The following is a 13,839-nucleotide window of genomic DNA, read 5'->3' on the forward strand; positions in this document are numbered from 1 at the left end:
TGTGTCCTTTCCTGGGCCCCTGAGCTGTGGGTGAAGCCTGGGTACAGAAGAAAGAAGGGGAAGGAAGGTCACTGTCCTTGAAGACTGGTTCAGAGAAGAAGGAAGCCAGAGGAGTGAGAGCGGGGGAGAAGGGAGGCAGTGTTGGGATAGAGGGGACAGAGAGCCTGTGGCTGGCAGACAGAGGACCTGAGTCCAAGCTCCAGACTCACCTGCGCTCTTTGTGCCATAACAAGCAAACCAGGCACTCCCTGCATCGCAGTCTCCTCAGCTATAAGAAGGGGACTCTATTAAGACCTGCCTCACAGGGGTATTCCAAGGATGAAACGAGGTCATCCCGGCAGGGTTCAGCATGACAAGTGCCCCCTAAATGACACAGGGAGGGGCAGAAAGTAGCAGGGACAACCTGTACTGTTGTACAGTCTGTGCACTGTACAAGGTGCCAGGCGAAGACGGTGAAGGGGCCTGACATCTAGCCAGAGCCACCGCTCATGCCAAGGGTGTCAGTAAGGACGCCCCGGGATGAACTTACAGGAATCCAACCGCAAACTCAGAGTCCTGACAACCTTGGAATCCAAGATAGAGTGGGGAGGGCTCGAGAAGGTTCTGGGGACCCCCGAAGGGGAGCTCCCTTCCCTCGTCTTCTCTGGAAAGCAGGGAAAGGCTGGACTATTAACAGGCTACCCCATCAAGGAGACACTGCGGCTGAGAAGAGAGGGCGCTTAGGAAGCAGGGGAGGAGGGAGAGCTGGGGCTGGGGCGGTGGGTGGAGATGGGAACCCGGTGCGGGAGGAGGGACCTCTGGCTCTTGCCCCGCCCCCGGGGTCCCCGCGCGTCGGCGTCGCGGAGCCGCCCTGACGATCGCTTGTAGAACACTGCCCCCTGCCGGCCGGCCGCGGCGCCGCCTCGCGTCCATCTCGGGCCGGAGCCGCCCTCCCGCGGGGAGAGGTGCGCCCGGATACGGGCGCGGGTGAGGGAGGTGCGGTGGGGCTGCGATCCGGGATTCTGCTGTGGTCAGAGTTTCTGGGAGGAGAATGGGACGTGGCTGCTGACCGGGGATGACGAGGTCTGGGATTCGTGGGTGTTTCACGGACGTGTGTTAACCACTTGCGGGCGGATTCTCCCTGCCTGTGTCCATTTCATTCGCTGCGTGTCCGCGCGTGTGCTTGCTGTCCCCGGGGCGGTGCTCGCTCCTCTGCGCTCCCGGCTGTGCGGACACACACAGCCGTCCTTTCCTGGGGGGGCGTCTGAGTGTCGGCTTGCAGGAATGGGGAGCTGGTGGTGGCTTCATGCCCTCCCCTTCCCCCCACTGTAGACCCCTGCCTTCCACCAGCCGCTCGGCCACCTACAGCGGACAGTCCTCTGACGGCTCCTGCCCCGTTTGGGCCGAGCTCAGAGCCTTGCTCTGTCTTTCCCCGGGGTTCTTGAGCCTCCTAAGCGGGGCCTCGGGCTTGGTGCCCAAGTGAATGGAAGGACTGGGAGGACCCTGAGCCCAGAGCCACCACTTCCTTCTTGTCCTCACTGGCGTGGAACCTCCAGCCTTCTTTTATTACCCTGTGGCTGTCCCCTTCGTCATCAATCCCCTTCTACTCACTGCAGCATATGTTTATGAAACAGCCAGCATGGGCCAGACACTGTGCCAGGTCCTGAAATACCAGGCCGTGGCCGGGGAGGGGTGTGGGGAGACAGACATGTGAACACACACTCCTGAGAGTGAAAAGCACATGCGGGGACTGGAGTCCGGCCAAGGAGAAGGATGGACTCAGAGGCGGGGCTGGTAAGGGACGGAGCGGGTCCGAGCCCAGTTTTGAAAACGGTAAGGGCGTGTCGGGTCTGCGCAGGGGCTTGAAGACAAATCTGGGATGGCTGGCAAGACCCCTTCACAAATCTCCTCCTCTGAATGGGGACACTCACTTCCCAGCTCTCTGCCCAGGCCCTCCTCAGGAATGCCCTTGGAGGAAGACAGCTGCCTTGTCTCAGGTTGTGCTCCCTCCCTAGGGCAGCCTGTGTGCGAGGACTGGTGGGTGCGGGTTACAGAGTCCCTGTCCAGGGGCAGCCAAGAAAGGCCAGCTGCACTTGGACACCCCCCACCCCCCCACCCCCCCCACCCCCGCCCATGATGGCCAGAGGATCACATTTCAGCTCCCCCTTCTGCTCCCTGCAGCCTCTCTTACACCTAACAGGTGTTCCCGAAAGCGCACCTGAGAGGGCTGTCCTGCCCAAGAATCCCTTTCCCAGAGACCCCTACCTAAGCCGGGACAGTGCAGGTAGAAGGCACCATAAGCATAAGGCACGGAGGCCCGAGGAGGTTTTGTGAGCTAGAGTGCACTCTAAGCAGTGTGGTTTGTTGGGACATAAAATGCAAGGGGCTAGTGGGACAGGAGAGTGGTGGAGAGTGACCTGGAGAGGTCAGCAGGGACATGTCCGGAGAGGTCCCCGTGGTCATGCTTCTATGGGGCCACGTAGCAGTGGGAAACGGGGAGCTGTTCCCTAGTTGGGCAGATACACGCCATTGGATGGACATTGTAGACACGTCACTGTAAGAGTAGTTGTGAAGAGAGTCGAGCTAGGGCTCAGATCTGTGCAGGGACGGTTTTAGGAGGCTATGGCAAGGTCACAGGCAAGGTCATAGGCAAGGCTATGGCAAGGTCAGCAAGTGAAGACAAGAGTCTGTATTGAAGCAGTGGCAGAGGGAATGGAGAAGAGAGGACAGACTGAGGAAGGCTGTTTAAACTGGATGCAGTAGGGCTGGGTGATGGCTTAAACATAGTGGGCTAGCGGGGGACCAAGGGCTTCAGCGTGGAAGCCTGGATGGACAGAGATGCTCCCTTCCAAAATAGACTACAGAGGAGGGGAGACGTGCCGGGAATTGTGGGGGCATGTGGGTGTGGTGGTGACATTCCAGGGAGAGTGGGACAAATGTATGGAGGAGCCTTCCATGGTGTGGCCAGGGAGGAAGCTGCTCTCTGCGGTTTTGCCGAACAGCTGGACCTCTTTACTGGGACACCTCCCAGAAATCTGCGGCTCCGTGTACCCCAGCCAGGCATACCTTTCCTCTCCTTCCTCAACCCCACTTCTCCCCGGGTGTCCCTCACATGAATAAATGACACCCTCCACATACCGTTGCCCGGGCTGTCACGTTTCCGTCCCTCCTGCACTATCTCTGCGGAGGAAACAGATGTTCAGAGATTTCAGGCCATTCAGTCCCGCCGCTACGGGCTTGCCCCAGTGCTAGTGCAGAATAGTGTTCAATAAATGGTGCTTATATTAAGGTAATCATTGCTTTTAGTACCTTCCTCTTTAATTTGCTGAATTGTCCTCCCAACACCCACCTGTTGTCATTTTATTTTATTTTTATTTTTTTGAAAGATTTTATTTTTAAGTAATCTCTATACCCAACGTGGGGCTGGAACTCACAACCCGAAGTTTAAGACTCACACGCTCTACTGGCTGAGCCAGCCAGGCGACCCAGAGCCTGTTACCATTTTACCTTGAGACTATGTAATTGTTCACATATTCTAGCCCATTTGACACTTCAGAAGGGGTTCTCATAAGTTATTTCCCTCCAGAAACTTTGTCTTGTCTTTTCACTTCACTGGAAATCATAGGATTTCTTATTTTATCTATCTATCATCTGTCTATCTATCTATCTATCTTGAGACGGAGAGAAAGAGAGAGAGAGGGAGAGAGCATCCCAGATTTCTCATTTTTTTAAAATTTTATTTATTTTTAAAAAGATTTTATGTATTTATTTGACAGAGAGAGAGAGAGGGACAACACAAGCAGGGAGAGCAGGAGAGGGAAAAAGCAGGCTCCACACTGATCAGGAGCCCAATGTGGGGCTCGATGCCAGGATCTGGGGATCATGACCTGAGCCAAAGGCAGACTCTCAACCGACTGAGCTCCTCAGGATCCCCAGGTTTCTCATTTTAAAAAAGTGTTTCAAAAAGTACCAAAGTAAGATATGCCTATCATAACAGATTCAATTAATACTAAATTGCCTAGACTTAAGGAGTCCCTGGGTGGTTCAGTCAGTTAAGCATCCAACTTTTGATCTCAGCTCAGGAGTTGATCTCAGGGTAATGAGTTCAAGCCCTGCCTTGGGCTCCATGCTGGGTGTGGCACCTACTTAAAAAAAAAAAGGGTAGATGTATGACCCCTCCGTACTAATTGTGTAAGTCTGGATTGGACTTCCTTCCCCAAAAGTAACTCATATTAACCATTTGGTCTGTATTCTTTCAGACTTTTGTGATTTTTGCAAACACATATATAAACATGCAGATGCATGCATTTAAAATCATACTGTACATTTACCATTAGACTTGAACTTAGTATGTACTGCTGCTTACTTTTTCTTTAACGATACATTATAAATATATTTTTATATCTGTACATATAGACTAACTTCACTTTTTAAACTTCTCCCTAGGACATACGTATTATAATTCATATAACCCTCCTCCTGCTGACATTTAGGTTAATTCCAATCTCTTATTAGGAATAATACTGCAGTGCACCACACTGTTCTCTGCATATGTAATTGGGCACTTATGTGAGCCTTTTTGGAGGGTAGATTCTTAGAAATGGAACTGCTGGATTAAAGAGAATATACTTTTTAATTTAAAAAATTTTATTTATTTAACTGAGAGAGCACAAGCAGGGGGAGCAGCAGGCAGAGGGAGAAGCAGACTTCCTGCTGAACAAGATCCGGGGTTGTGGGATGGAGGGTCGTGGAGCTCGATCCCAGGACCCCGGGATCATGACCTGAGCTGAAGGCAGACGCTTAACTGACTGAGCCACCCAGGTGGTTCCCCCATCTTTAAAATTTCGATAGATACTTCCAAACTGCCCTCCCAAAAGTCCTTATCAGTACAGTTCTCCCAAACACACATGAGAATCTACATTTCTTCACACACTTCATAGCAATGATTAGTATCATTCTTTTAAATATTTTTCCAATTCAATGTACAAAAGAATATTGAGTTTTTCTTAATTAAGGTTTTCTTTATTTGAGATTGATGACAATAGTTTCATATTCTTATTGGATGTTTGTATTTCTTCTGCGAACTGCCTGTTCTTTTCCTTGGCCTCTTGAAAAAACTGTTTAATTTGTTTTCTTCATTTTATGCTACATGTTTTTCTCTAAATAATACAATGTATTTTAAGTAAAACAGTGTTTTTGTTCTTCTTTTGTTAAGCTGGTATAATCAATTAAATCCCTCAGTTTATGGCACACTAAATAATTGGTCCACGTCTTCCTTTTTGCTGCCTCCTCTTTTCTCATCCTTGTTCCCTTTTCCTTGCCACCCCTGCCACAGATTTCTTTATTCACTCATTTATTTAGTCATTTGACTCTCCTTTCACTCCTATATCGACATATATAGGTGTTCCTGATCAATACATTGTATTATTTTGTGTGTTTTGCATCTCAGGACAATCGTGTTGAATAACATCTCATTCTGTTTTCCTTTTCTTTTTACAAACATTGTGTTTTAAAATCCTGTTCTGCTTTTGCTGTGGAATGGCTAGGTGCTGGGATGGAGGGCACAGCACAGGGAACAGAGTCAAAAGGATTGCAACAGAGCTGTAAGGTGATGGACTGGCAGCTCCACTTGCTAACACAGTGTAATATCGAGACTTGTTGTAGCACTATGTTGCACACTTGAAACTAATGTAACATTGTGCATCAACCATACTTCAATAAAAATAAATAGGTAAGATTGAAATGTCAAAAGCTTCTATTCTGGCTCTCCGTCCCCTATGCCCCTCGTAGCCATGCATTGCAAGATTGAAGAAATCAAGGACTTTCTGCTCAGGGCCAGGTGAAAGGACGTCAAATCTGTCAAGATCAAGAAAAATAAGGACAATGTGATGTTTAAAGTTTCATGCAGCGGATACCTTTATACCTTGGTTATCACAGACAAAGAGAAGGCAGAGAAACAAGCAGTCCCTGCCCCCAGGGTTGGTAGTGAAGGAGTTGAAATGAACACGGCTCACTGATTTTGTGGCAGGGTTTCACAGTTCTCGTCTCACGGAGTCCAAGAATGAATCTCGAGGATAAAAAGGTGAAGTGAAGTGGAAGCTTATTAAGGGAGGGTGAGAACGGTAAGGAAAGAAAAGAGCTCTCTAGAACGAGAGGGGTCCAGAAGGAGCTGCCACCGAGGGTTTTAATGATAGGTCTTTTATAGGATACAGACCAGGGAACTTGGTAAATTTCCTATGAAGGGCAGGGCAGATTTGTGAATATCATGTCTATTTAGAACACACAAGGTGGACTTGTAACTATCACCAGCACAAACAACCTGTCCTTGTAAGTATCATGTGAATTTCTCCACATCTGGGACTTCTGTGAGCCTGGTTCCCTATGCCCCTGAGGGACCCTAGTCATGGCTCCCCCTACCTGTCTCTCACTACCTAGCCTCACCTGTCCCTTACTGAATTTGAACTGTATCAAAATTTTAAAAATTTAAAGTGCGCACGCACACACACACAACTTCTATTCTGCTTTCATATATGAGATGGTATTTAAAAATAATATATGGTGAACTAGTTCATTCTTTTTAAAAAAACTTTAACAGAGAGAGAGAGCACAAACAGGGGGAGCGGAGGGAGGGAGAAACAGACTTCCCGCTGAGTGTGGAGCCCCATGTGGGGCTGGATCCCAGGACCCCTGGGATCATGACCTGAGCCAAAGGCAGAGGCTTAACCAACTGAGACATCCAGACGCCCCATGCTTGTTTATGATTTTGCCATAGTTCACATGTCCTGAATTTCAATTCTCTGTTATTGAATAAAGCCTTTTTTTTTTTTTTTCTGGTAATATAACTGACTTTTATTTTTAAGATGAATGATCTTTTATGGATCATGCTTTTATTTTTTAAAAAAATTTTGGACTCCTTTTTTTTTTTTTTAAAGATTTTATTTATTTGACAGAGAGAGAGAGAGAGAGAGAGAGCACAAGCAGAGGGAGAGGCAGAAGAGAGGGAGTAGCCGGTCGTGACCTGAGTTGAAGGCAGATGATTAACCGACTGAGCCACCCAGACACCCCATGCATCATGCTATTAGTGTCATAGCTGAGAAATCTTTGCCTAGCTGAAAGTTGCAAAGATTTTCTCTTACGTGTTCTCCTGGAAGTTATGTTTTACATCTAATTTTGTGGTCAATTTTGAGTTAATTTTTGTGTATGATGCCAGGTATAGATTGATGTTCTCCTCCTCTTCTCTTCCTCCTCCTCCTTTTTTTTTTTTTTAAGATTTTTATTTATTTGACAGACAGAGGTCGCAAGTATGCAGAGAGGCAGACAGAGAGAGAGGGGGAAGCAGGCTCCCCGCTGAGCAGAGAACTGATGTGGGGCTTGAGCCCAAGACCCTGGGATCATGACCTGAGCCGAAGGCAGAGGCTTTAACCCACTGAGCCACCCAGGCGCCCCTCTTCTCCTTCTTTTATTTTATTTTTTGGCGTGTAGTTATCCAACTGTTCTATATTGAAAAGACCATCCCTTCTCTACTGCATTGCCTTGGAACATTTGTCAAAAATCTATTGACCATATGTATGTAGATGTACTTATGAACTCTCTATTTTGTTCCAGTGATCTATTTGTCTTTTTTTTATGCCCATAACTATACTATCTTAATTACTTGAATTAATAAATAAATGTTGAATTTATTCAAGTCTTTAAGCTGTATTCTTCTTTTTTAAAGTTGTTTTGGGTGATCTAGGCCCTTTGCATTTCCATATGACACTTAGAATCAGATTGTCAGTTTCAATAAACATTGCTGTGATTTTGCTTGGGACTATATTAAATGTTTAGATCAATCTGGGGGAATTGAAGGCTTAATAATATTGAGTCTTTCAATCCATGGGCAACATGTATCTTGCCATTTATTTATGTCCTTTTCTTTCTAAGGTTTTGTTGTTGTTGTTTGTTTTTGTTTTTGTTTTTGTTTTGAGAGAGCACAAGCAGGGGCGGGGAGGGACAGAGGGAGAGTGAGATAGAGAATCCCAACCAGACTCCCTGCTCAGCATAGAGCCAGAGGCAGGGCTCAGTCTCCTGAAACTGAGATCATGACCTGAGCTGAAATCAAGTCTGATGCTCAACTGACTGGGCACCCAGGCACCCCTATTTAGGGCTTTTTTCATTTATCTGAGCAATGTTTTGTAGTTTTCAGTGCACATCTTTTGTCAGATTTATCCCTAAGGATTTTATGGGGTTTTTTGATGCTATGATCAATAGTATTTTAAAATTTAACTTTTGAGTGTTCATTGCTAGTGTTTGGGGTTAAATTGTGTGTCCTCAAGAGATATATTGAAGCCCTAATCTTCGGTGCCTGTGAATGTCATCTAATCTGGAAGTAGGGTCTTTGCCGATCTAATCAGATTTAAGATGAGGTCAGACTGGAGTAGGGTGGGTCCTCGATCCAATATGATTGGTGACCTTTTCAGAAAGAAACTTGGACACAGACATGCAGAGAGGGAAAATGACATAAAAACCCACGGGGAAAAGACAACCATGTGAAAATGGAGGCAGAAATTGGAGCGACACATTTGTAAGCCGAGGAACACATGGATTGCCAGAAGATGCCAGAAGCTCAAAGAGGAAGGTGGGTGTCTCCCCTAGACCCTTCAGTGAGAGTATGGTCCTACCAATACCTTGGTATCTGACTTCTAATATCCAGAACTGTGAGAGAACTAAGCTCTGCTGTTTTAAGCCATCCCACTTGTGACACTTTGTTATGGCAGCCAAGGGAGTTAATTCAACTAGTAGGCAGGGACATGATTGATTTCTGTGAATTGATCTTATAGCCTGAAAACCTGCCAAACTCAGTTGTTCAATCTAGTAACTTTTTGTAGATTCCATTAAATTTTCCATATAGATGATTATGTCATCTCTGAATAAAAATAATTTTTCTTCAGGGTGCCTGGGAGCTCAGTCAGTTGAGAATCTGCCGTCAGCTCAGGTCATAATCCCAGATCCTGGAACTGAGCCCCACGTCAGGTTCCCGCTCACTGGGAAGCCTGCTTCTCTTTCTCCCTCTGCTGATCCCCCTGCTTGTGCTTTCTCTTGCTCTCTCTCCTGCTATCTGTCGAATAAATAAATAAAATCTTTAAAAAAATAAAGTAAAAGACAATTTTACTTCTTCCTTTGCAATCTGGATGCCATTAATCTTTCTTGCCTTATTGCACTGGCTAAAGCCTCCAGTATAGTTCTGAAGAACAGTGGTGAGAGCAGATATCCTTGCCTTGTTCCTGGTCTTCGGAGGAAAGTATTCAATCTTTTACTATGATGTTTTTATATGATCTTATTGTAAGGGTGTGTGTGTGTGTGTGTGTGTGTGTGTGTAGAAGCCTTTATCTGGTTGAAGAAGTTTCCTTCTTTTCCAAATTTGTTGAGAAGTTTTTAAAATCAGAACTTTACATTGGATTTTTGTCAAATGTGTTTTTGATAGGTATTAAGATGATCATATGTTTTCTTGTCTTTTCTTTTTGGTTTTTCTTTTTTAATTGTTAGAAAGGTTTCAATGTTTCAGGTGTTTACTGTACCTCGCATTTTTGGTCATGATGTATTATCCTTTTTATATAATATTGGATTTGACCTACTAAAATATTGTTAAGGGTTTTTGCATCTGTGTTCATATGCAACATTGGACTATAGTTTTCTTATAATGTCTTTGTGTCATTCTGGTGTTAGAGTAGCGTCAGCTTTATATAATGAGTTGGGACATATTCCCTATGCTTCAGTTTTCTGAAAGAGTGTGTGCAATTGGTATTATTCTTTTTTTTCTTAAACATTTGGTAGAATTTGCCAATAACGCTATTTAGGTCTGGTGTTTCCTTTGTAGGAAGGTGTTTGTTTGGTTTTGTTTTTTAAGATTTTACTTATTTATTTGAGAGAGCACGAGCAACAGAGTACAAGCAGGGGGAGTGGAGAGGCAGAGCCACAGGGAGAAGCAGATTTCCTGCTGAGCAGGGATGCCTGATATAGTGCTTGATCCCGCGACCCTGATGACATCATCACATGAGCCTAAGGCTGACTGAGCCACCCAGGTGCCCCCTTGTGGGAAGTTTTTATTTTTCATTTTTATTTTTATTTTATTATTTTTTAAAGATTTTATTTATTTATTTGACAGACAGAAATCACAAGTAGGCAGAGAGGCAGGCACAGAGCGAGGAGAGGCAGGCTCCCTGCTGAGCAGAGAGCCCGATGCTGCGGGGCTCGATCCCAGGACCCTGGGATCATGACTGAGCTGAAGGCAGAGGCTTTAACCCACTGAGCCACCCAGGCACCCCTGTGGGAACTTTTTAAACTATAATTCAACCTGCTTAACAGCTTATAGGGTAATTCAGGGGATCTATTATTTTTTGAGTGAGTTTGATATTTTATCATTTTATTTTTATTTTTATTTTTTAAAAGATTTTATTTATTTATTTGACAGACAGAGATCACAGGTAGGCAGAGGTAGGCAGAGAGAGTGGGATGGGGGAGGAAGCAGGCTCCCCCCTAAGCAGAGAGCCCGATGTGGGGCTCGATTCCAGAACCCTGAGATCATGACCTGAGCTGGAGGCAGAGGCTTTAACCAACTGAGCCACCCAGGCGCCCCAATATTTTATCATTTTTAAGGAACTTTTACATTCAACTAAGCTGTCAAATGTTTTGCATAAATTCTCCTATTATTCTTTTAATATCTTTAGAATCTGTAGTGACATTATCTCTCTCATTCCTGATATTAATCATCTGTGTGTGTGTGTTTTTTTTTTTTTCTTGTCTGATAAGTCTGGATAGATTTATCTATTTTTCCTATCTTCTCAGAGAACCAGCTTTTCGTTCTTAGTTTTCATTCAGTTCAAAAATTTAAATTTTCTCTTTGATTTCTTCTTTTACCCATGAATTATTTAGAACAGTGTTGTTTAGTTTGCGAGTATTTGGGGATTTTCCGGATACTGTTCTATTATTGACATATAATTTAATACCACTGTGATCAGAGAATATATTTTGTATGATCTCATTCCATTTATGTATGTATGTATGTATTTGTAAATATTTAATTTTTAAGTAGTATCTACATTCAGTGTGGGGCTCAAACTCACAACTCTGAGATCAAGAGTTACGTACTCTACCAACTGAGCCAGCCAGGCACCCCAGATCTCATCCCTTTAAAATTTACCAAGACTTCTTTTACAGTCTAAGATATGGTCTATCTTGGTAAATGTTCCATGCACACTTGAAAAGAATGTGTATCCTGCTGTTATTGAGTGGAATGTTCCATAAATATCAATTAGGTCAAGTTAATTGATGGAGTTGGTCAAGTCTTTACTGATTTTCCGCTCACTTGTCCTATCAGTTATTGAGACACAAATATTGTCATTTCTGATTATAACCGCAGATTCATTCATTTCTCCTTACATTTCTATCGATTTTTGCTTCATGTACTTTGAATCTCTGTTATTAGGTACATAAGTACCTAAAATTTATTGTTTTCTTCTTCTATTTTTTTAAGGTTTTATTTTCAAACAATCTCTACATCCAATGTGGAGCTTGAACTCATAACCTCAGCCAACTCAGCCAGCCAGGTGTCCCTCAAATTGTTATGTCTTCTTGATGAATTGACCTGTTTATCATTATGAAGTGATCCTCTTTATTCCTAGTAATACTCTTTGCCCTGAAATCTATTCTATCTAGTTTTAATACAGCCATTCCAACCTTAGTTTGACTAGTGTTAGCATGGTATATATTTCCCCATCCTTTTACCTTTAACTTATTCATGTTTTTATATAACGAAAGGGATTTCTTGGAGGCCGTATATAGTTAGATATTACTTTACATTCCAATCTGACAAGCTCCTTTAATTGGTGTGTTTATTTTTTTTTAAGATTTTATTTATTTATTTGAGAGAGAGAGAGAGAGAGTGAGTGAATGAGAGAGAGAGAGAGAGAGAGAGAGCACAAGCCAGGGGGAGAGGCAGAGGGAGAAGCAGACTCCCTGCTGAGTGGGAGCCTGCCATGGGCTTGATTCCAGGACCCTGGGATCATGACCTGAGCCAAAGGCAGACACTTAACCTACTGAGCCACCCAAGTACCTCTAACTGGTGTGTTTAGATCATTTACATTTAATGTGATTATTGACATAGTTGGATTTAAATTTTCCATCTTGTTATTTGTTATCTATTTGTACCATCTTCCTTTATTTCTTTTTCCCTTCTTTCCTGCCTTTTTCTTAATAATGTAAATAAGTGAAATTCAAAATAGGAAATATGGCATGAGAATTTCAGAGAAAGATTTGGGATTTTACAGATCAAACTGATGGTGTCAGGAGTGGCTTAATAGAGAAAATATCAGGTCTTAATTCCGCTCTGGTCTAACCCTGGCATCCGTGCTGAGGGTCACATTGAGCTGCGAGGGGCTGCAAGAGTGTCTTTAGAGTCAGCACCATGGCAGAAGACATCAAGACCAAAATCAAGAACCACCAGACTTCCCCTTTTGACAGCCGCTTCCCCAACCAGAACCAGACAAGGAACTGCTGGCAGAACTACGTGGACTTCCCTGCTGAAAGAACGCAGTGACTACTAAAGGGGTGGTGTCTCTGTGTGTGAATGTACTGGCATGAGTACAAGTCCTTGTGCCCCACATCCTGGGTGTAAGCCTGGGATGACTGCTGGGAACAAGGCACATTTCCTGGAAACATCTGAACTGGCTCCACTCACCTCTCCTCTCTCCTCCATCTTTCTCTCAGGGTGGTGAAACGGGACCTGGACATTTGGTGATCCCCAACCTGGGATCCTGAACCATGGCTTAACTAATAATAAATGCTCCTTGGAAAAGTTTAAAACTGTGTATGACCAGGAAGAGAGGCTTCAGGGTGACTGTTTTTTTCTGTTTTGTTTTGTTTTATGTTTTTAAACAGACCACATTCTCTATAAAAAGAATAGAGAAAATATCATTTGAACTGGATCAGGGTGATGGTGGATGGAAGGCACACCATGTTGAGGGAATAGGATGAGCAAAGGGGATAGGGACCAGAAAGTAGGTGTTTGGATCGGGAGAGAATGGATTATCCAGATGGTCAGAGAAAGAGTGGCAGCAGAAGATGTGGAAGGTACTTGGGTTATTGCCAGCTTCCTATGGACATCCCCACCCTGATGGCCTGCAGATAGCTAAGACACCTGTCAAATCAACCACATTATCTGCCTTCAAACCTACTCACTCTCAGTAGCCCATAATTTGATGTATGGCATCACCATTTTCCTTAATATCTATACCAGAAGCCTCTGAGTCATTTTAAATGCCTCTTTGTTCCTCAACTCTAACCATCCCACCCACAGGTCACCTCTCAGTTTGAACTTTCCTTTCTCTCCCCCGGTCTTGAACCCAGCACATGCTTGCTCTCATTCTTGTGCTCTCCCTCTTTCTCTCTCTCTCTCCCCTCAACTACTGCATTAGCCTTCTGTCTCACCACTTCTAGATTCTTCTACCTTCCCACCGTCTTTCACACAGGCAATAACTCCCTGTACCCCTGAAAATGGATATGAAATTCTATGTGTGTTTTTCCTGGGAGAAACCTATAGCTTTCATTAAAGTGTCAAAGACAGCGACAGTCCACAAAAAGCTAAGAGTGACTGCCTTGTGTCTTTATTTCAAATGAAATGATTGATGCTCAGTTAATATAATGCAGTCGACAGACTACTGAATGAGAAGTCAGGAGACCTAGGGTGTCTGGGGGATTCAGTTGGTTAAGGGTCCAACTCTTGATTCTAGCTCAGGTCATGATCTCAGGGTGGTGATCTTAATCCCTGCATCAGGCTCTGTGCTGGGTGTGAAGCCTGCTTAAGATTCTCTTTCTCCCCCTCCT

At 44.5% G+C, this 13,839-nt stretch overlaps 2 pseudogenes; both read left to right on the top strand.

Annotated features, from left to right (window-relative positions):
- Nucleotides 1–5,139: 5,139 nt before the first annotated feature.
- Nucleotides 5,140–6,440, top strand: LOC111139027 (annotated as a pseudogene).
- A 5,636-nt stretch (nt 6,441–12,076) lies between these two features.
- LOC111139026 lies at nt 12,077–13,716 on the top strand (annotated as a pseudogene).
- The last annotated feature ends 123 nt before the right edge of the window (nt 13,717–13,839 follow it).

This window comes from Enhydra lutris, unplaced genomic scaffold, assembly GCF_002288905.1.
Source record: "Enhydra lutris kenyoni isolate GAN:26980312 unplaced genomic scaffold, ASM228890v2 scaffoldscaffold94, whole genome shotgun sequence".
Classification (NCBI taxonomy): Eukaryota; Metazoa; Chordata; class Mammalia; order Carnivora; family Mustelidae; genus Enhydra; species Enhydra lutris.